This window comes from Tamandua tetradactyla, chromosome 13 (assembly GCF_023851605.1).
Source record: "Tamandua tetradactyla isolate mTamTet1 chromosome 13, mTamTet1.pri, whole genome shotgun sequence".
NCBI classification, from domain to species: domain Eukaryota; kingdom Metazoa; phylum Chordata; class Mammalia; order Pilosa; family Myrmecophagidae; genus Tamandua; species Tamandua tetradactyla.
The window spans coordinates 77,459,372-77,483,611 of NC_135339.1; the positions used below are offsets into that span (position 1 = coordinate 77,459,372).

The following is a 24,240-nucleotide window of genomic DNA, read 5'->3' on the forward strand; positions in this document are numbered from 1 at the left end:
CAAAAATCCTCCACAAAATACTTGCAAATCAAATCCAGGAGCACATTAATAATTATACATCATGGCTAGTGGGTTTTATCTTCCATATGCAAGTCTGGTTCAACACAAGAAATTCAATTAATATGGTATACCACATCAGTAAATTAAAGCAAAAAATCCATATGAGCACCTCTATTGATGCAGAAAAGGCATCTGGCAAAACTCAACATCCCTTCTTGATGAAAACACTTCAAAGGATAGGAAGAGAAGGGAACTTCCTCAATGTGATAAAGGGAATATATGAAAACCCCACAGCTAACATCATCTTCAATGGGGAAAGACTGAAAGCTTTCCCTCCAAGATCAGGAACAAAACAAGAATGCCCACCATCATCATTGTTATTCAGCATTGTGCAGGAAGTTGTAGCTAGAGGAATTAGACAAGAAAACTAATAAAAGTCATCCAAATTGGAAAGGAAGAAGTAAAACTTTCACTGTTTGCAGATGACATGATACTATATGTTGAAAATCCTAAAAAATCTACAGCAGAGCACTAGAGCTAGTAAATGAGTACAGCAAAGTGACAGGGTACACGATCAACATGCAAAAATCAATAGTGTTTCTATACACTAGTAATGAGCAATCTGAAGAGGAAATCAAGAAAACAGTTGCATTCACAATAGCAACCAAAAGAATCGAATATTTCAGAATAAATTTATCCAAGGCCATAAAAGGCCTATACACAGACACCGACAAGAAATTGCTAAAAGAAATAAAAAAGGCATAAATAAATGGAAGGACATACCATTTTCATGGATTGAAAGAGTAACTATAAATGTCCATTCTATAAAATGGAATGCAATACCAATGAAATGCAATACCAATTAAAATCCCAACAACTTACTTTGCTTAAATAGAAAAACCAATAATCAAATTTATTTGAATGGGCAGGTTGCCCATATAATTAAAAATATCTTGAGAAATAGGAATGAAGTGGGATGTCTCACACTACTTGAAAGCATATTACAGAGCTACAGTGACTTGTGGTATTGGCATAAAAATAGATATACTGAGAAATAGAATAGAATTGAATGTAAAGAAATAGATCCTTTCATCTATTGACAATTGATCTTTGCTATCGTCATCAAGCTAAGTCACTTGGAGCAGAGAAGCCTCTTCAGTAAATGTGTCTGGAGAACTGTAAATCCACATCCAATAGAATGGAAGAGGACCCCTATCTCACACCTTATACAAAAATTAACTCAAAATGAATCAAAGACCTAAACATTAGAACTAAGACCATAAAATTTTTAGAAGAAAATATAAGGAAATATCTTATAGATCTTGTGATAGGGGAGTAGTTTCCTAGAACTTATGCCCAAAGAATAAGCCATGATAAATAGATAAATGAAATCTATCTTTTTATAGATCCATTAATAGATCTATTTATCTATTAAGCACTTTTGTGCATCAAAGGACTTTGTCAGGAAAGGAAGAAGGCCTCATACACAATGTGAGACGATATTTGGAAACCATGTATCAGATAAGGGATTGACATCCAGCATATATAAAGAGATTCTCAAATCAACAACAAAAAGACAACCCAATTTAAAAATGGGAAAACCCAGATATTTTTCAGAAGATAAAATATAGATGGCTCAAAAACATATGAAAAGATGCTGAACCTCACTGACTATTAGGGAAATGCAAATCAAAACCACAATGAGATATCATCTTACACCTGCAAGAATGGCTGGTATAAAACAAAGCAAACCAAAACAGAAAACTACAAGTGCTGGAGAGGATGTGGAGAAAGAGTCAGACTTATTCACTATTGGGAATGTAGAATGGTGCAACTGTTCTGGAAGGCAGTTTGGCAGTTCCTCAGGAAGCCAAGGATAGAATTTCTGTATGATCTAGCAATCCCAATACTAGGTGTATATTTGGAGGAACTGAAGGCAAGGACACAAACAGATATTTGTACACCAATGTTCATAGCGGTATTATTTACAATTCCCAAGGCCATCAAACAGTTGGGTGGCTAAATATACCCTAGTATATACATATATAGAAAACTATCCAGCTGTAAAACAGATTAAAGTCACGAAGCATGTAATAACATGGATGAACATTGAGGGCATTATGCTGAGTGAAATTAGCCAGAAACAAAACAACAAATACTGTATGGTCTCACTAATGTGAACTAACATTACTGAGTGAACTTTGAGAACACAGGTTTTCAGGAGATAGAAACAGGGTAGATTGGACATTTGATGCTGGAGGATTACAGAATGTTCAACAAGACTGATTGTAAATATCCAGAAATTCATTGTCATAAAGGCCTATATCAAGAAAGAAGAAAGAGCAGAAATTAAGGAATTAACTCTCCACATGGGAGAACTAGACAAAGAATGGCTAACTCCAAAGCAAGCAAAAAGAAAGAAATAACGAAGATTAGAGTAGAAATAAATGAAATTGAGAACATGAAAACAATTGAGAAAATCAACAAAACCAGAAGTTGGTTCTATGAGAAAATCACTAAGATTGATGGACCCTTAATGAGGTTGACAAAAAGAAGAGAGAGGATGCAAATAAATAAAATCAGAAATGGAAGCAGAGACATAACCACTGATTGCACAGAAATAAAGGAGTTACTATGAACAACTTTATGTTAATAAACTAGACAATGTAAATGAAATGGACAATTTCCTAGAAAGGCAAGAAGAACCAACATTGACTCAAGAAGAAATAGATGATCTCAACAAACCAATCGCAAGTAAAGAAATTGATTTAGTTATTAAGAAGCTCCCCAAAAAAGAAAAGTACAGGACCAGATGGCTTCACATGTGAATTCTCCCAAACATGCAAGAAAGAATTAGTACCAATCCTGCTCAGACTTTTTAAACAATTTGAAGAGAAGGGAAGGCTATCTAACTCATTCTATGAAGCCAACATCACCCTCACACCAAAGCCAGACAAAGATATTATGAGAAAACTACAGACCAATTTCTCTGATGAATATAGATGCAGAAATCCTTAACAAAATCCTTGCAAATGGAATCCAGCATCACACTAAAAGAATTATACACCGTGACCAAGTAGGATTCATCCCAGGTATGCAAGGATGGATCAGCATAAGATGATCAATTAATGTAATACACCATATCAAACAAATCAAAGCAGAAAACCACATGATCATCTTGATTGATGCAGAAAAGGCATTGGACAAAATTCAACATCCTTTCTTGTTGAAAACACTTCAAAGGGTAGGAATAGAAGGGAACATCCTCAACATGATAAGTGGGATGTATGAAAACCCACAGCTAACATCATCCTTGATGGAGGGAAACTGAAAGCTCTCCCTCTAAGATCGGGAACACACAAAGGATGTCCATTATCACCATTGTTATTCAACATTGTGTTGAAAGTTCTAGCCAGAGCAATTAGACAAGAAAAGAAATACAAGGCATCAAAATTGGAAAGTAAACAGTAAAACTCTCACTGTTTGCAGATGATATGATACCATATGTCGAAAACCCCGAAAATCCACAGCAGAACTACTAGACCTAATAAATGAGTACAGCAAAGTGGCAGGTTACAAGATCAACACTCAAAAATCTGTAGTGTTTCTATACACTTGTAATGAGCAAATCTGGGGGGGATATCAAGAAAAAAAAATTCCATCTATGATTACAACCAAAAGCATAAAATATTTAGGAATAAATTTAACTGAGGATACAAGAGACCTATACAAAGGAAACTACAAGAAACTGTTATAGGAAATCATAGAAGAACTAAATAAATGCAAGGACATACCATGTTCATGGATTGGAAGACTAAATATAGCTAAGATGTCAATTCTGCCTAAATTGATTTATAGATTCAATGTAATACCAATTAAAATCCCCAAAACTTACTTTTCAGAAATAGAAAAACCAATAACCAAATTTATCTGGAAGGACAGGGTACCCCGAATAGCTAAAAAATATCCTGAGAAAGAAAAATCAAGTTGGAGGTCTCATACTACCTGACTTTAAGGCATTTCAAGACACTACAGTGGTCAAAACCCCATGGTAGTGGCATACAGATAGATATACTGACCACTGAAATCGAATAGGACATTCAGATATAGACCCTATCATCTATGGACAATTGATCTTTGATAAGGCAGTCAAACCAACTCACCTGGGACAGAACAGTTTCTTCCATAAGTGGTGCCTAGAGAACTGGATATCCACATGCAAAAGAATGAAAGAGGATCCATATCTCACACCCTAAAAGAAATTAACTCAAAATGGATCAAAGACCTAAATTTTAGATCTAAGACCATAAAACTGTTAGAAGAAAATGTAGGGAAATAGCTTATGAATTTTATAATAGGAAGTGGTTTCCTAGATCTTACACCCAAAGCACAAGCATCGAAGAAAGAAAAAAAGAAATGGGAACTCCTCAAAATTAAACACTTTTTGCATCAAAGAACTTCGTCAAGAAAGTAAAAATACAGCCTACACAATGGGAGACAGTATTTGGAAATGATACTTCAGATAAAGATCTAGTATCCAGAATATATAGAGTGTTCAACTCAACAACAGAAAGACAGACAACCCAATTACAAAATGGCAAAAGATATGAACAGACATTTCTCAGAAGAGGAAATACAAATAGCCAAAAAGCAAATGAAAAGATGCTCAACTTCCCAGGTTATTAGGGCTGGAAATCAAAACCACAATGAGATATCATCTCACACTCACCAGAATGGCCATTATCAATAAAACAGAAAATGACAAGTGCTGGAGAGGACGCGGAGAAAGAGGCACACTTATCCACAGTTGGTGGGAATGTCAAATGGTGCAGCCTCTGTGGAAGGCAGTTTGGCTGTTCCTCAGGAAGTTAAGTATAGAATTGCCATATGACCCGGCAATACCATTGCTAAGTATTTACTCAGAGGACATGAGGGCAAGGACACAAACGGATATTTGCATACCAGTGTTCACAGCAGCATTGTTTACAATTCCCAAGAGATGGAAAAGTCAAAATGTCCATCAACAGACATGTGGCTAAACAAGCTGTGGTATATCCATATGATGGAATATTAGGCAGCTGTAAGACAGAATAAAGTTATGAAGTATGTAACAACATGGATGGACCTTAAGGACATTATACTGAGTGAGATTCACCAGAAACAAAAGGAGAAATACTGCATAGTTTCACTGATATGAACTAACCTTAGTGAATGGACTTGGAGAATTTCCATTAAGAACAGAGACCATCAGGAGATAGAAACATGGTAGATATTAGGTAATTGGAGCTGCAGGGATATAGATTGTGCAACAGGACTGATTGTAAAAATTCAGAAATGGATAGCACAATACTACATAACTGTAATACAATAATGTTAGTACACTGAATGAAGCTGAATGTGAGAATGATAGAGGGAGGAGAGCTGGGGGCACAAATGAAATCAGAAGGAAAAATAGATGATAAAGACTGAGATGGTATAATCTAGGAATGCCTTAAGTGTACAATCGTAGTGACTAAATGTACAAATTAAAAATGTTTTTGCATGAGGAAGAACAAAGGAATGTCAATATTGGAGGGTGTTGAAAATAGATGGTAGTTTATATTTTAAAACTTTAATTTATCTGTGAGACTAAAGCAAAAAAAAATGTTTATTTGGTACAAAATTTTTATTTTGACTAGTGCATTTCCTAATATAACTTATGTGGACAGTTAATTGAACACCATAAGTACATGGAACCTAGAGTAGGGCATGAGATTTTGTAGGTTTGTCCAGAGGGATGCCCTGATAAATCCCAGAGTGATTTCAATAGTGAATAAAAAAGTATTTGCAAAGTCTCCTTGGGGGAATGGCGAGAAAGGGGGAAGATTCAGCTTTCACAAATGGAGAATTCCTGATATTCTCACAAGCAGTGGGGACATCCATTAGGTTGAGCCTTCAATCTTGGGGTTTGTTCATATGAAACTCATCCCCACATAGGATAGGCTAAGCCTCCTTAAAATTAGGCTGAGTCACCCCCTGAGAATCTCTTTTGTTGCTCAGATGTGGCCTCTCTCTCAGCCTATACGGCAAGCAAACTCACCACCCTCCCCCTCTCTACATGTGACATGAGTCTCAGTGGTGCAAACCTCCCAGGCTACATGGGACAGAAATCCTAGAATGAGCTGGGACTCAGCATCAAGGATTGAGAAAACCTTCTCGACCGAAAGTGGGAAGAGAGTTATGAGACATAATAAAGTGTCAATGGCTGAGAGATTTCAAACAGAGATGAGAGGTGTTCTAGTTTGCTAGATGCCAGAATGCAATATATCAGAAATGGAACAGCTTTTTAAAAGGGGCATTTAATAAGTTGCTAGTTTACAGTTCTAAGGCTGAGAAAATGTCCCAATTAAAGCAAGTCTATAGAAATGTCCAATCAAAGGCATCCAGGGAAAGATACCTTAGTTCAAGAAGGCCAATGAAGTTCAGGGTTTCTCTCTCAAGTGAGAAGGCACATGATGAACACAGTCAGGGCTTCTCTCTCTGCTGGAAGGGCACATGTTGAACATGGCATTACCTGCTAACTTCTTCTCCTGGCTTCCTGTTTCATGAAGTTCCCCGGTAGGCATTTTCCTTCCATCTCCAAAGCGTTGCCTGGTGGACTCTCTGCTTTGTGGTGCTGCAGTTTTCTCTCCTGTCTCTGAATCTCTCATTCTCCAAAGTGTCTCTTCTTTTATAGGACTCCAGAAACTTCTCAACTCCCACCCAAATGGGTGGAGACATGTCCTCGCCTAATCCAGCTTAACAGCCACTCTTGATTAAATCACATCTTCAGGGAGATGATCTGATTATAGTTTCAAACATACAATACTGAATAGGGATTAGAAGAAGTGGCTGCCTTTACAAAATGGGATTAGGATTAAAACATGGTTTTTATAGGGTCCATACATCATTTCAAACCAGCACAAGAGGTTATCCAGAAGGTTTATCTTATGCGTTATATAGATATCACCTTTTTAATTAATGTATATTGGAGAGGCTGGAGGAAAGTGCCTGAAAATGTACAGCTGTATTCCATTTGCCATGTTTCTTGAAGAGGATTGTATAATGATATAGCTTTCGCAGTGTGACTGTGTGATTGTGAAAACCTTGTGTCTGATGCTCCATTTATCTATGGTATGGACAGATGAGCAAAACATATGGATTAAAAATAAATAAATGATAGCAGAAACACATATTAAAGTAAATTTAGTAGATTGAAATGCTAGTGATCAATGAAAGGGAGTGGTGAGGGGTATAGAAAAAAATAGAGTAAACAAAGGCTAAAATATATTGGGTGAATGGAAATACTAGCAGTCAATGAGAGGGAGGGGTAAGTGGTATGGTATGTATGAGTTTTTTCTTTTTTCTTTTTTTCTTTTTCTGAATTGATGCAAATGTTCTAAGAAATGATCTGGTGATGATATTGTGAGTTTTTGATAATATACCAAGAATGGAATGATCATACGATAAGAATGTTCTTGTTTGTATGTTGTTATGTTTAAAAAATTAAAAAAAAAATAACACACCATTGTCAAGTAGTGGGTCATTTTCATTTCACACTTAAATGATCTTAAACCATCATTTTCTACCACAAGGTGATTCTTCTCAACTCTACCTCCAAATTTCAGGATTAATTTTCTCCTATTGGATATGCTAGATCGTCAACTAATTTTAAGTTCGTTTAGATCAATAAATATCCTGTATTAATTTTTAGTCTCCCTTGAGCATACTGAGTAAGCATTTGAAGACCTAAAATAAACATTTTAGTCAAGTATTGTAGGAACTAAGGTTTTTTTATTTTTTAACTTGATGATAAATTTTGGTTAATTGCAATAGAAATTTGCAATTTTCCTTAGAAGACAAATAATTTAAAGGTGACTCAAAAAACAACCTGAACAAGAGTAGATTATATTCAACTATAAAAAGGATTAATATAAGCTATAGGCTTTGGGAATTCAAGGAACGCATGTATCAGTGAAAGTGGCATTCATTGGAGAAGCATTCAGTGGGGAAGTTAGATGACCCTTGACTGAAAACTGAGTTACTTATTTATTAATACATACTTTTAAAAGGTATAGAATGTAACAAAAGTAGTCAGAGGAGTCTGCATTGATGCCTCATTCTAAGAAGAAATGTAAAGGTCTGCCACTATATCTGAAATATGGTATGGATGATTTTTAGGTTCAATACACAAAATAATAGTAATTTATTGGATCCTGTTCCTATAAATATAGGAGTGTTAAAGCAAAACAAGACCTGAGATACGATCTCAAAACTAATTTATATATAGTAACATAATCTGTGAATAATGACAGTTAATTGAAAGATCATATTTTCAAATGATAAAAATAATCCAAATAAATGTAATGTTTGCAAACACCATTAGCTGATTTGTATAATATTTTGTAACTTAAAAGCACTGACATTTTTGATGTTAAACTGAAAACCTAAGTTCCAAGGTTTGTCACTTAGTTGCAAACTAATGATTAGAAACAGCCTTTCCATTCCTAGTTCAGAATGATTTTCAGTACCTCAGGAAGGCCGGCAGGAAGCCAACTGCTTCTGAGAAATCTAATTTAGGTCTCTTCTATATTCCTGCAAATACTGCAGAATATTTCAATACAGTGAGAGCCCTCTCCCCTTCTTTACATTCCCATAAACAATTAAGCTAAAATATGTCAGTCTCAAAAGACTGGATAAATATGAAATTGATTCCTTCTTAAAATTTGTTGATAAATAATGAATAGTTTAATATTTTTATATTTATCTGAATTATTCCAAAAAATTGAGCAAATATGTAAAAATGCTTAAAATCATAATTAAAATGGAATCATAATACTGACATGTAGTTATTTCCCTTTATATAGAAATATGTAAAATGTATAAATAATTAAAATAATATGTACTAATTTCTACTGCTAACAATATTTCATGAGATGAAATGTGATAAAATAGATAAATCTAAGCTAAGTATTAGTTACAATTTGTAAAAATAACTATGTATATCATATTTAATATGGCATATTTATTAATGTTTATATGGTATTACTATGTGAATTAATTGTAAATATATTTGGCAATACTCCAAAGTTATATGTGTACCTAATGACAAAAATGTATATTAAGAGAATTGAATGAAACAAACTCTCTCTTGCTTTTTAAAAAGATCATTTGTCCTACCTAGTAAAAAAAATTATAGGAGAATTAACTGAAATATGATCAGTAATCACCCCTAATTGTTTTACCTGCAGTAATTTTAAAAATAGCATTACAATTTTCTTTAAATTTCAACCAGCATGCCCTCCCTTTTAAAAGCCATTTTTTCCACCTGAACTTAAGAGAATATGTCCTTATATTTCTGGATGACACATGTTTCTGGGTGCCTTTGTATTAATTGATTCAATACTTTTCTTTCATTGTCTGGTTTATTGTTGATTTATGAAGGCTATTTAAATAAATTATGCAACAAAATTTCCATAATTTATGGAAATTAAATAAGCTGATACAATGTCTGCCTACAGGAAACCAATATTGTATAAATAATTTCCTTTTCTATTAGTATATGGTTTGGTAATTTAATAATTATAAATAATTATTGATTGTAATTTAACAGTACCAGTTCTTGCAAGTGTTTTAGGAAAAGTAAAAATTATCCAGAATTGTTGAAATATAGTACTGTATATATGTTATTTTATTAACAAGCAGGTGCAAGCGTTATCTTACTTTTAGTTTAGAAATGGCAACCTACATGAAGGGTATATGAATCAATTACTCAATCATGTGGGTATTTTCTAGAAAAGAGTATTTATCACCTTCATCTTTACCCTTTTTAATGCTTAACTTTTATTTATTAGCAACATTTAATACTCTTGTATAAAACTATAATTCTGTTTTCAACTTATTTGGGCTTTCTGTAAGAACCACCAAATCAGTTATAAGTTTTAAGGGAAGCCCTAACTCTGGGAAGAGTTTTATACTTTACTAATCTTGTTAACATGAATTTTCACTATAATTTATTAAAATATCCAAAGTAGTTAACTGAATAAATTAATAAAAATGTTATTGCAGTATTTGTATACCTAATTTTCAATCAACACAAAGGAGAAATGATTCACTATCTTTCAGTATTATAATACTACCAGTACAAGAAACACTTTTATTTTCATTAAATTATATAAAGTTAAAAGGATGTTGTAATTTCACAACTGCTACCATTTCAAAATATGTTCTTAAGTATCACCCACTGTCTAAAAATAAGCAAATCAAGTAGAGTAATGACAAGAATAATGTTGAAGAATTATTTTAAAATTTAAATTTACAGTTTTACGCATAAAACTCAGTGATGCTGAATATTTATTTTTAATGCAAAATATTTATAGAATTGTTATAATCCTCTACTTTGAATTTATTCAGTTTTTATTTATAGGTTATGGCAACATTATATACAGGATATATATAAACCAAAACTCCAAACAGAAGTACAATTTCAGACAATGCATTTTGTTATTATCTTTTCACAGCTTCTAAAATATTTGTAATGCTGTCATTGTATAATAATATTTAATTTGAGGTATCCTTTTAAAGGTACCCACTTCATATCATAGATGTTGATTAATTTCAAAGGAATGCAGCAGTTCACAAAATCAAACTTAAAATGGAATACTATTGCCAAAAGTTAAATTCAAGTCTTATTTTAATTTTGAAGTAAAAGTTTTAACAAGCCCCTAGGAGTAATATTTGAGTGCAATTGCAAAGTATGGCTTTAATTTGAAAGAGGGACTATTTCTAAAATTTTCCTTAGAAAATCATCAATAATATGGATATGTAATGTGTGCTTTTGTGTGCACAAGTATGTGTATAAAATTCTCAATGCATAGGAAGTGAACAGAAATTTAATAGGAAAAACAATAGACATTTTATCAATGAAACATTGTTCATTTTTTATAATAATAAAATTATAATAAAATCAAGCAAATTCAAGTCAGTATGGTGATAGAGAAAATGGCATCTGGAGTAAAACTACCTAGCTTAACATCCAAATGGGATGCTTACTGTGTGAAATCAGACCAATTATTTTGTTTTTTCATCCATAAAATTCCAATAATAATATCTTCTCATAGTGTAGGAATAGCAGATAACTCATGTGAAATGTTTAGAATAGAGTTTGGTACAATGTTCAATCATAAATTTGTGAATATAGTTCAAATCCATAACTTCATTTGGGGTTGTTTGCCCCAAAGATACAACTTAATAAATGAAAGATGAATGTTCACAAACATATTGATGACTACAAAGTTTTTAATAAAAACAATAAAAATAGCTGCAAATTTCCAAAATAAGACAATGGAAGTATTTGACCTGAAGAAAAAGTATTTGAATAATGAGTAATATAGAGAAACAAAAAGATATTTGCAAATATAAAAATAATGACCACTTACAAAATCCAATTATACTATGATGCAACTACCTAAAAATATTAGGATGATGTGGATATTTAACAGAAATCTGTTAAAATTATTAAAAGAGCTGAATTAGACTTAGAAGGACCATTAATGAGTTTTTAAAATTACTACTAAAACGAAGTGGAAGAACTTCTTTACTAAGATTTATTTTACAAATGAAAAAGGTTGAAAATGTCCTTTATAAGAGATTATCTTAGAAAACAAGATTTTACACTTATGCCACCTAATCTAATTCAAATGATTTTATTTCTTATAAAGAATAGCATTAGTAGTGATATTTTAGATAAGTGGTCTCCAAACTTCTTAAAAGGGCTAGATAATAAACATTTTCAGTTATGTGAGCAATATAGTTTCTGTCTCAATTGCTTAACTTTGGCATTATAATGTGAAATTTGCCATAGACCATGAGTATATGCATGTATGTAGCTGTATCCCATAAAACTTTATTTACAAAAATAGTTTGCAGGATTAAACAGGATTTGGCTTCTGGGCCATGGTTTGCAAACACCTGTGTTTTAGTTTGCTAAGGCTTTTGGAATGCAATACAACCAGAAATGCATTTGGCTTTTATAAAGGGGATTTGTTTAGTTAAAAGTTTACAGTTCTTTAGAGGAAAGGCAGGGAGTTTTCATCTGAGTTCCTGTTTTATATGAGAAGGCAGAGTAAAGTCACTTCCCTCCTGGCTTCTGGGTTCTATAAGCTTTCCCCTGAGTGATTTCTTTCTGCATTCCTAAATGTCTGGGTCTGAGCTCCTAGTTGTGGTGTGCTGGGCTGTGCTGAGTTCCTTTTCACTCTTCTGACTCTTCTTTTTTTTTTATTTTTATTTTATTTTTATTTTTTATTTTTTTATTAACAGAAAGAAAAAAAAAGAAATTAACACAACATTTAGAAATCATACCGTTCTACATATGCACTCAGTAATTCTTAACATCATCACATAGATGCATGATCATTGTTCCTTAGTACATTTGCATCGGTTTAGAGGAACTAGCAACACAACAGAAAAAGATATAAAATGTTAATATAAAGAAAAGAAATAAAAGTAGTAATAATAGTAAAAAACAACAACAAACAAACAAACAAACAAGCAAACAAAAACAAAAAAAAACCCTATAGCTCAGATGCAGCTTCATTCAGTGTTTTAACATGATTACTTTACAATTAGGTATTATTGTGCTGTCCATTTTTGAGTTTTTGTATCTAGTCCTGTTGCACAGTCTGTATCCCTTCAGCTTCAATTACCCATTGTCTTACCTTGTTTCTAACTCCTGCTGAACTCTGTTACCAATGACATATATCAAGTTTATTCTCAAATGTCCGTTCACATCAGTGGGACCATACAGTATTTGTCCTTTAGTTTTTGGCTGGATTCACTCAGCATAATATTCTCTAGGTCCATCCATGTTATTACATGGTTCATAAGTTTATCTTATCTTAAAGCTGCATAATATTCCATCGTATGTATATACCACAGTTTGTTTAGCCACTCTTCTGTTGATGGACATTTTGGCTGTTTCCATCTCTTTGCAATTGTAAATAATGCTGCTATAAACATTGGTGTGCAAATGTCCGTTTGTGTCTTTGCCCTTAAGTCCTCTGAGTAGATACCTAGCAATGGTATTGCTGGGTTGTATGGCAATTCTATATTCAGCTTTTTGAGGAACCGCCAAACTGCCTTCCACAGTGGTTGCACCCTTTGACATTCCCACCAACAGTGGATAAGTGTGCCTCTCTCTCCGCATCCTCTCCAGCACTTGTCATTTTCTGTTTTGTTGATAATGGCCATTCTGGTGGGTGTGAGATGATATCTCATTGTGGTTTTGATTTGCATTTCTCTAATGGCCAGGGACATTGAGCATCTCTTCATGTGCCTCTTGGCCATCCATATTTCCTCTTCTGATAGGTGTCTGTTCAAGTCTTTTTCCCATTTTGTAATTGGGTTGGCTGTCTTTTTGTTGTTGAGATGAACAATCTCTTTATAAATTCTGGATACTAGACCTTTATCTGATATGTCGTTTCCAAATATTGTCTCCCATTGTGTAGGCTGTCTTTCTACTTTCTTGATGAAGTTCTTTGATGCACAAAAGTGTTTAATTTTGAGGAGCTCCCATTTATTTATATATTTCTTCAGTGCTCTTGCTTTAGGTTTAAGGTCCATAAAACCGCCTCCAGTTGTAAGATTCGTAAGATATCTCCCTACATTTTCCTCTAACTGTTTTATGGTCTTAGACCTAATGTTTAGATCTTTGATCCATTTTGAGTTAATTTTTGTATAAGGTGTGAGATACGGGTCTTCTTTCATTCTTTTACTTATGGATATCCAGTTCTCTAGGCACCATTTATTGAAGAGACTGTTCTGTCCCAGGTGAGTTGGCTTGACTGCCTTATCAAAGATCAAATGTCCATAGATGAGAGGGTCTATATCTGAGCACTCTATTCGATTCCATTGGTCGATATATCTATCTTTATGCCAATACCATGCTGTTTTGACCACTGTGGCTTCATAATATGCCTTAAAGTCCAGCAGCGTGAGACCTCCAGCTTCGTTTTTTTTCCTCAAGATGTTTTTAGCAATTCGGGGAAACCTGCTCTTCCAGATAAATTTGCTTATTGGTTTTTCTAATTCTGAAAAATAAGTTGTTGGGATTTTGATTGGTATTGCATTGAATCTGTAGATGAGTTTAGGTAGGATTGACATCTTAATTATATTTAGTCTTCCAATCCATGAACACGGTATGCCCTTCCATCTATTTAGGTCTTCTGTGATTTCTTTTAGCAGTTTTTTGTAGTTTTCTTTATATAGGTTTTTTGTCTCTTTGGTTAAATTTATTCCTAGGTATTTTATTCTTTTAGTTGCGATTGTAAATGGGATTAGCTTCTTGATTTCCACCTCAGCTTGTTCATTACTAGTGTATAGAAAAGCTACAGATTTTTGAATGTTGATCTTGTAGCCTGCTACTTTGCTGTACTCATTTATTAGCTCTAGTAATTTTGTTGTGGATTTTTCTGGGTTTTCTACGTATAGTATCATATCGTCTGCAAACAGTGATACTTTTACTTCTTCCTTTCCAATTTTGATGCCTTGTATTTCTTTTTCTTGCCTAATTGTTCTGGCTAGAACTTCCAACACAATGTTGGATAATAGTGGTGATAGTGGACATCCTTGTCTTGTTCCTGATCTTAGGGGGAAAGTTTTCAATTTTTCCCCATTGAGGGTGATATTAGCTCTGGGTTTTTCATATATTCCCTCTATCATTTTAAGGAAGTTCCCTTGTATTCCTATCTTTTGAAGTGTTTTCAGCAGGAAAGGATGTTGAATCTTGTCAAATGCCTTCTCTGCATCAATTTAGATGATCATGTGATTTTTCTGCTTTGATTTGTTGATATGGTGTATTACATTAATTGATTTTCTTATGTTGAACCATCCTTGCATACCTGGGATGAATCCTACTTGGTCATGAGGTATAATTCTTTTAATGTGTTGTTGGATATGATTTGCTAGAATTTTATTGAGGATTTTTGCATCTGTATTCATTAGAGAGATTGGTCTGTAGTTTTCTTTTTTTGTAATATCTTTGCCTGGTTTTGGTATGAGGATGATGTTGGCTTCATAGAATGAATTAGGTAGTTTTCCCTCCACTTCGATTATGTTGAAGAGTTTGAGGAGAGTAGGTACTAATTCTTTCTGGAATGTTTGATAGAATTCACATGTGAAGCCGTCTGGTCCTGGACTTTTCTTTTTAGGGAGCTTTTGAATAACTAATTCAATCTCTTTACTTGTGATTGGTTTGTTGAGGTCGTCTATTTCTTCTTGAGTCAAAGTTGGTTGTTCATGTCTTTCCAGGAACCTGTCCATTTCATCTAAATTGTTGTATTTATTAGCGTAAAGTTGTTCATAGTATCCTGTTATTACCTCCTTTATTTCTGTGAGGTCAGTAGTTATGTCTCCTCTTCCATTTCTGATCTTATTTATTTGCATCCTCTCTCTTCTTCTTTTTGTCAATCTTGCTAAGGGCCCATCAATTTTGTTGATTTTCTCATAGAACCAACTTCTGGTCTTATTGATTTTTTCTATTGTTTTCATGTTTTCAATTTCATTTATTTCTGCTCTGATCTTTGTTATTTCTTTCCTTTTGCTTGCTTTGGGATTAGTTTGCTGTTCTTTCTCCAGTTCTTCCAAGTGGACAGTTAATTCCTGCATTTTTGCCTTTTCTTCTTTTCTGATATAGGCATTTAGGGCAATAAATTTCCCTCTTAGCACTGCCTTTGCTGCGTCCCATAAGTTTTGATATGTTGTGTCTTCATTTTCATTTGCCTCTAGGTATTTACTAATTTCTCTTGCAATTTCTTCTTTGACCCACTTGTTGTTTAAGAGTGTGTTGTTGAGCCTCCATGTATTTATGAATTTTCTGGCCCTCCGCCTATTATTGATTTCCAACTTCATTCCTTTATGATCCGAGAAAGTGTTGTGTATGATTTCAATCTTTTTGAATTTGTTAAGACTTGCTTTGTGACCCAGCATATGGTCTATCTTTGAGAATGATCCATGAGCACTTGAAAAAAAGGTGTATCCTGCTGTTGTGGGATGTAATGTCCTATAAATGTCTGTTAAGTCAAGCTCATTTATAGTAATATTCAGATTCTCTATTTCTTTATTGATCCTCTGTCTAGATGTTCTGTGCATTGATGCGAGTGGTGAATTGAAGTCTCCAACTATTATGGTATATGTGTCTATTTCCCTTTTCAGTGTTTGCAGTGTATTCCTCACGTATTTTGGGGCATTCTGGTTTGGTGCGTAAATATTTATGATTGTTATGTCTTCTTGCTTAATTGTTCCTTTTATTAGTATATAGTGTCCTTCTTTGTCTCTTTTAACTGTTTTACATTTGAAGTCTAATTTGTTGGATATTAGTATAGCCACTCCTGCTCTTTTCTGGTTGTTATTTGCATGAAGTATCTTTTCCCAACCTTTCACTTTCAACCTATATTTATCTTTGGGTCTAAGATGTGTTTCCTGTAGACAGCATATAGAAGGATCCTGTTTTTTGATCCATTCTGCCAGTCTGTGTCTTTTGATTGGGGAATTCAGTCCATTAACATTTAGTGTTATTACTGTTTGGATAATATCTTCCTCTACCATTTTGCCTTTTGTATTATATATATCATATCTGACTTTCCTTCTTTCTACACTTTTCTCCATACCTCTCTCTTCTGTCTTTTTGTATCTGACTCTAGTGCTTCCTTTAGTATTTCTTGCAGAGCTGGTCTCTTGGTCACAAATTCTCTCAGTAACTTTTTGTCTGAGAATGTTTTAATTTCTCCCTCATTTTTGAAGGACAATTTTGCTGGATATAGGAGTCTTGGCTGGCAGTTTTTCTCTTTTAGTAACTTGAATATATCATCCCACTGTCTTCTAGCTTCCATAGTTTCTGCTGAGAAATCTACACATAGTCTTATTGGGTTTCCGTTGTATGTGATGGATTGCTTCTCTCTCGCTGCTTTCAAGATCCTCTCTTTCTCTTTGACCTCTGACATTCTAACTAGTAAGTGTCTTGGGGAACGCCTATTTGTGTCTAATCTCTTTGGGTGCACTGCACTTCTTGGATCTGTAATTTTAGGTCTTTCATAAGAGTTGGGAAATTTTCAGTGATAATTTCTTCCATTAGTTTTTCTCCTCCTTTTCCCTTCTCATCTCCTTCTGGGACACCCAGTACTCGTATATTTGTACGGTTCACATTGTCTTTGAGTTCCCTGATACCTTGTTCAAATTTTTCCATTCTTTTCTGGATAGTTTCTGTTTCTTTTTGTAATTCAGATGTTTCATCCTCCAAATCACTAATTCTATCTTCTGTCTCTTTAAATCTGTCATTGTAGGTATCCATTGTTTTTTCCATCTTTTCTACTTTATCTTTCACTTCCATAAGTTCTGTGATTTGTTTTTTCAGTTTTTCTATTTCTTCTTTATGTTCAGCCCATGTCTTCTTCATGTCCTCCCTCAATTTATCGATTTCGTTTTTGAAGAGGTTTTCCATTTCTGTTCATATATTCAGCATTAGTTGTTTCAGCTCCTGTATCTCATTTGAACTATTGGTTTGTTCGTTTGACTGGGCCATATGTTCAATTTTCTGAGCGTGATCCGTTATCTTCTGCTGGCGTCTGGGCATTTAGTCAGATTTCCCTGGGTGTTCGACCCCACAGGTTGAAAGATTTTTCTGTGCAATCTCTGGGTTCTGTTTTTCTTATCCTGCCCAGTAGGTGGCACTCGTGGCACACATTTGTCTACGGGTTCCACCAGTGAAAGTTGCTGTGGGTCCTTTAACTCTGGAAAATTCTCGCCATAGGGGAGGTTCGGCAGCCGAAGCGTCTTGGAAGAGTGCCAGCCGGCCTGAGGTTCCGAATGCGGGGAGGGTCGCCGGCTGCCGCAGCACAGGAGAGCGTCCGGCCGAATTAGCTAGTCGGCCTGGGGTGCCAAGCGTGGCGGGAGGGCGCCAGCTGTCGCAGCCCGGGAGAGTGCACTGTTCCCAGCCGGACGGGGGAGTCACATGTTTGGAAGGGATCCCCCGGTCACTGTTCTCCGCAGTCTGGGGATTTCCGACCCAACTCTCTCAGTTGGTCCGGGGGGCCTCGCGTGGTGGGGGCACCAGCCGCCACGACCTAAGGGGACCGCCTGTCCAATTCTACCAGCTGGCTTGGGAAGGTGGAAGGGAGGGACTCCGGTCGCTTGCTGTCCCACCCAGGAAAGCCCGTGCCCCTTGGTGATCTCACCGGAGCTGGTTCTCCCAGATAGTCAGCCGTTCCAGGATGGGGTACGCCATCCCTTTGATCTCCCTCGTGGCTCCGGGAGCTGCTCTGTATTATCTCCACTCCCCCAGTAGCTGTTCTGGAGGAGGAAAGGTGAGGGTGGCAAGGCTGTCGAGGCTGGTGGCGGAGGAGCCGGTGAAGGCGGAAGAGGGGGGAGGTGGACAAAAGAGGGGAGAGGAGGGCGGGCGGGTCCGCTGCTGCGGGGCGTGGGCGCCGCGCGGCGGGCCAGCGGACAAAAGACCTGACTCTTCTTTTAATCCTCCAGCTAATCAAATTAAATCTCACTCCTTGTGGGAGGCACTCCTCTTAGCCAACCACAAATATTATCCGCCAAAAATGAATTTAAATTATTTAAATCCACAGCAACAGAACAACTGGCCTACATCACCTGGCCAAGTTGACACCTTAACCTAACTATTATAACCTGTTTTAGATTATGTAATATATTTTAGAGGTGTTAAAATGGAACGTTAGCGTGAGTTTTCCCAGATTTGATATTGTATCTTCCTTCTTTGAATGTATAAAATATTTGTATCTATCATAACCAATCATGTAGCAATCATAAATTCTTTCTCTTTTCCTCAGTAAGAATACTTCATAAATATTGTTTTATATATACCAAATCTTTATATTTTCTGATTAGCATGGTTAATATATTATTATTTAGGTAATTGGTAAAATTGATTAACAATTTCCAATACCACTTCTTAAGAAGTGGTAATGGCCAAAAATATGGTGTGGAAGCTTGGAACAAAAGGAAAAGTGCATTTGAAAATACATGAAAAGTTCTTCAAATTTGTAACCATTTGTAAGACACCACAACAAATAATAATAATGATGTAAATAAAGTAGTTTTAAAAAATTATAGAAGAGCATCTTTGTCAGTACATTTTTATTATAACCACTGCTTTTCAAATCACACACTTAAGATACATTGTCCTCTTCACTTCATACCTATATAACTAGTAGCTTTCATCTTATTTTGTGTTTAAATGACTCCTCTATGTTCAAGATCCTAACATACCTGTGATAAAAATTTACAGACATCAGCATGAAGATTCAGTTCTATTTCTATTTTGTTCGGTATAACTAACCCATTATTAGTAAGGAGATATCACCTAGTAGAGAATGGAAATTAGACTTGGAAAGAGAAGACTAATTCCTAGCATCATTTTCATTAAAAAAAATCAAATCTAAATTGTGACATCAGTTTGCAGATTGACTTAAGAGTGAATTACCAAATCCCATTTACTCAGAAACAGGTGCTTTAGATTCAATATGATTTAATTTAATTTAAACTGTGGTGTATAAATGTTGATGTGCAACTCTATTATAGGAGAATACAAAGTTCTTAAGCTCACTTTGTTCTTTCTGTTTTTCAATCATTAAAATTGCAGCTATAGTAATGATTTTTTCTTCTTTTTTACTAAGATACAATTTCATGATATTATAAGCCATAAATAGTGTGTTAAAATAAAATCTCATTTTTAGAAACTCATGCAAATCAACTCAGTAAGTTGAGTCACAGCATTCCAAGAAAAAGAACACACACACACGCAACAAATATTTTCCTGTTCAGTTTCTAGATTATTGTCACTTTTATCATTTAACCACAATCAAAATTGCTTAAGGCTATTTGAATTCTAAAGTGGTAGGCAACCTAAATCTTAAAGCATGCTATCAAAAGCAATGAAGAAAACTTGTTTAAAATTAGAATGGTTTGCATTAAATTCATACAGCTTTTAAAAATACATAAATTGATCAAATAATATATTAAGGTGGCAGCAGCTCTCAACAACTAAATTAAAGTCTGATGAACTGTATACAAACATCCATCTACTTAAATTTACCCACTCTGGTAGGCACATTATGTGGTTGAAAGAAATGAAAATCATTGTCTTGATTTCTGGAATTACTTAGTAAGCAAGTGACTTATGATGCTGCTAAGAATTAAATTTACCATACATATAGCTTAGCAACATTAAACAAAAGAAAACATTCCAATTATAAAAATTTTGTTATAGTATCTATGAGTAAAATTCCAAAATCCTTACCAAATATTATCATTCCTTAAACATCTTCATGCACCAAAATAATAAATAAAGTAAAAAGAGAGAATTATAAAGCCAGTGGATTTGGGCAGCAAGAAGCTTGTAGAGATGAAAAATCAAAGCTTACCTTTTAATTCAGTAGTTATCACAGCCTTTACCCCCATTAAGTCTTTATACCATAATAACTACTTGTTTGAAATATATATCACATTAAAGTGTTTTATAAAACAAGAAATGAATAAAAATAATAAAATAAAAAATTGAAGAGATTTTTGAGGACAGGAGGGAGCAGGAAAATGTATTTAATAATACAATCCATAATAAACCTTACTTTATTTAAAAAACTAATACTATATAAAGCAAATACTAATATTATTTCAATTAAGATCTTTACAGTATGGGCAAACCAGTTTAAACAATTTTGCCTTTATTTTTATCTTCACACCAAATAAATGCATATAGAGAGAGGGAGAGAGAGACACATGCAGATATATGTGAGTTTGTGTGTATACTATATTCATTTATATACTTAAAGTATACAGTACACCTGTTACTTAAAGAATTTGAAATGGTTTATTTTTATATATTCAAATAGCCTCTGACTTTTCCAGAATAACTACTGCCTACCTAAAACAAAGTATGCCAGTAACAGTAACTCCATATTCTGTAACAAGAGAACCCTTATATAAATCAAGCACATATGAAATAGTATAAGCATTTTAATAATTAACAGATATAAAATTATCTCATCTATTTAAAGTACAAAATTTTAGAGTGTGATTATAAAATTATAGAATCATGAGGCACCAGAGTTTGGTGGAAAGCTACATGTATCTTCATCTCCAATATTTTTAGTTGTATAAAGTCTCAACTTACATGTTTTGGAGGTGGAGAGCTCACTACTAAACAAGGCAATCCTTTCTTTTGAGCTTTATTAATTAGAAAGTCTCTCTTAAATAGAACATCCCATTCCCATGTTTTTTCTTTTCTAACCGGGGCATGTCAGGGGTTTAGAATCAGTGTGAAATGAGGTACAAAATGGTCTCCAGTAATCCAACAAACCATGGAAAGCCATGAACTATTTAGGAGTATGTGAGATGGGATAATTTTGCACTTTATCAGTAACAGCAGAGGGAATAGTTTTAGTCTTAATTTGATCAAACAATACCCAAGCATTTGACAGAGCATCCAGGCCCTTGTAATTTGTCCTGATTTAGTGCCCATCGTCAGCTCTTAAGGTGGTCTGCTACGGTCTTAGTGGTGGTTTCCAAATCTGCATGTTACTAGTTAACATAACATCATCAATATAATGTAAAGAGTGACCTCTGCTGGAGGTTTCCCTATTTTTAACTCTTGGGCTACCAAACCATGGCAAGTAGTGGGAGTATGAAGATATCCTTGTGGTAGCACAGTAAATGCCCGTGCGGTTTTTCCCATGTGAAGGCAAACACAGATTAGCTGGAGAGATCTAAAGAAATACTAAAAAAGGCATTAATGAGAGCCAACACAAAATGAAATTGGCTTAATTGAGTGCTTCTGTCCTGTAACAAAGTAACTATGTTTGGTACAGTTGTAAACAAATTTGTTCTCTGTAATCAATAGTAATACACCCGGCACCATTAAGCTTCTTCACTGGCCAGACTGAGTTATTAAATGGGCTATGAGTGGGGAGTATAATGCGAACAGGGTGTGACAACAGAATTTCAGCAAGGTCTCCTGTGATTTGATTAGGGGAGGGGAGTTTTAATGACATTCTTTCCCCCGTTAGGGGGTCTGTTGACATTTACTGTCTATCCTGGTCATAGAGGTGACTGCATACAGTGACTTGTTCTCATAATAGAGGAGGGGAGGGTTCCAGGCCATGGGTCTTCTATTGACTGATTTTAATTCTACTCTCTAGAACTATATAGAAATAGTTAAAGCCCTTTTCCCTGTAAAAATTCCAGCTCATTCAACCTTTTTTATATGATAAAATTCCCAGATATAGTTTCCCTTTTTTGGATGTAGCTCAGTTTGTCAATATCACTGTTACTATGTGGCAATCAGTTGTGAATGTTCCCTATCAAATATGATTTGATATGTTTATAGTGTAGTAGGATAGAGTAAGTTTTTGATGAAAGATCAGGGAATATAGTTAGGCATGTTACTATTTGAAATACTGAGTTATATATGCAGTATTCAGTTTTTGAAATACTGGATTATATATCCAGGTTAACATGCCATGAAGGTAATTGGATATGCAAGTCTAGAGTTTAAAATATAGGCTTGATATATAGATTTGGGAATTTTAGGCATATAAATAGCGTTTAAAGACTTGAGACCGGATGAGATGAAAAACATTGTGTATAGACTAAAGATAAGCACCAAAGGCTGATTAAGAAATGCGAAAGAAGAGGAGGAAACCACAAATGAGACAGTTAACTCCATTTTCTTTAATACATTTTCTTCATTTGTTTCCAAGATATCCTCTCTTGGATTTCCTACCTCCTCCGAGTTATGAGTTTACAAAACAATAATAATGTATAAAATACAGAATTCCTGTGCACCATCCCACCACCAACACCTTGTATTGGTGTGGAACATTTGTTACCATTGATAATAGACTTTAAAAAATAATTTTATAATTATTTTGATAATGGTAGTTACTTTTGTTAGTTATTACAATAACTGTAGTGATAAAAGATTATTACAATAGTTATCATCCATTATTTATATTAATACATTTTCCCTATATTCTATCCTTTTATTACTACTTTGTATTAGCATCATACATTTGTTATAATTCATGAAAGAACATTCTTATACTTGTACTATTAGCTGCAACCTATAGTCTACAAAAGGGTTCATTGTCTTGTATAGTCAGATGTTTTATCTTTTAATTTTTATTCTATTAATATATTCATCCTAAAGATTCTTCTTTTAATCTCATTCACCCATACTGTTCAGTGCTGTTGATTATATTCACAACAATATGCTACCATCACCAACATCTATTTCTAAACTTTTACCACCAGCCAAAGTAGAAAATCTGTACGAATTAATCATCAACTCCCCATTCTCGAAACCCAATCTGTCTTCTGAAGATAGAATTTCTAGATTCTATCACCGTGAATTAATCCATGTTTTAATTTAGGCTTGGTATTTATGTGGTTAATCATCATTATTATATTTAAATCATTTCTTATTAGTTTTATTATGAATGAATTGTATTAAATGTACCACCAACATTTGAAAAATGCGGTCTGTTTGGAGTGTAAAGTTGGCTAACTTTAGAGTCTAAATTTTTATGACTATGTACTTATGGTGCAGCGTAACATCTGCCTCTGTCCTCTGTTTCTCATGAAAATTGGTAGCTGGATCCAGAAGCTTGATCAGGGTCAAACTCAGTCTCTTTTGTAAGACTATTGGTGATACGGTTTTAAAAGGAGGCAAATAATGGCTGCTTGTCTCTTTTTATATTTAGTATCTTGATCTGAATACCTGGTTCTGTTAATTCATTGGGAGTTGTTAAAATAATTCTTCCAATTCTTTCACTTCTTTATCATTTATTAGCTGGAATATTTCTATGTAGAGACATTTTATTTATCTATTTTTGGTTATCCAGGGTAAAATTCATATAAAAAAGGGCACTACAAATACTTGATTCTCTCTTTATTTACCAGTTGTTAAATAACGAACTGGTTCTCTATCACATTCTGAATTCAATTAGTTGTTATTTTAAATCTTATTGTGAATTAATATATTTAAACACATTTTATGGCCTTCATTATATTGTTACTCTTACCCTTATTGAAATTAATATTATACCACATTTAGCCAGTGAGAGCCTATTCAAAATTTGCTCTGTTGTTCTTTTAACATGAGCAGGGTAGTTTTTTACGGCATCCTTGCTATATGTTATGACAAGT

At 34.3% G+C, this 24,240-nt stretch overlaps 1 protein-coding gene and 1 pseudogene across 5 annotated transcripts in view; one reads left to right on the forward strand and one right to left on the reverse strand.

Annotated features, from left to right (window-relative positions):
* LOC143654578 (eukaryotic translation initiation factor 5 pseudogene) overlaps nucleotides 1–20,496 on the reverse strand; it is a 30,757-nt pseudogene extending 10,261 nt beyond the window's left edge.
* ATRNL1 (attractin like 1) overlaps nucleotides 1–24,240 on the forward strand; it is a 931,221-nt gene that overhangs the window by 368,020 nt on the left and 538,961 nt on the right. The gene's annotated exons all lie outside the window — the stretch shown is intronic.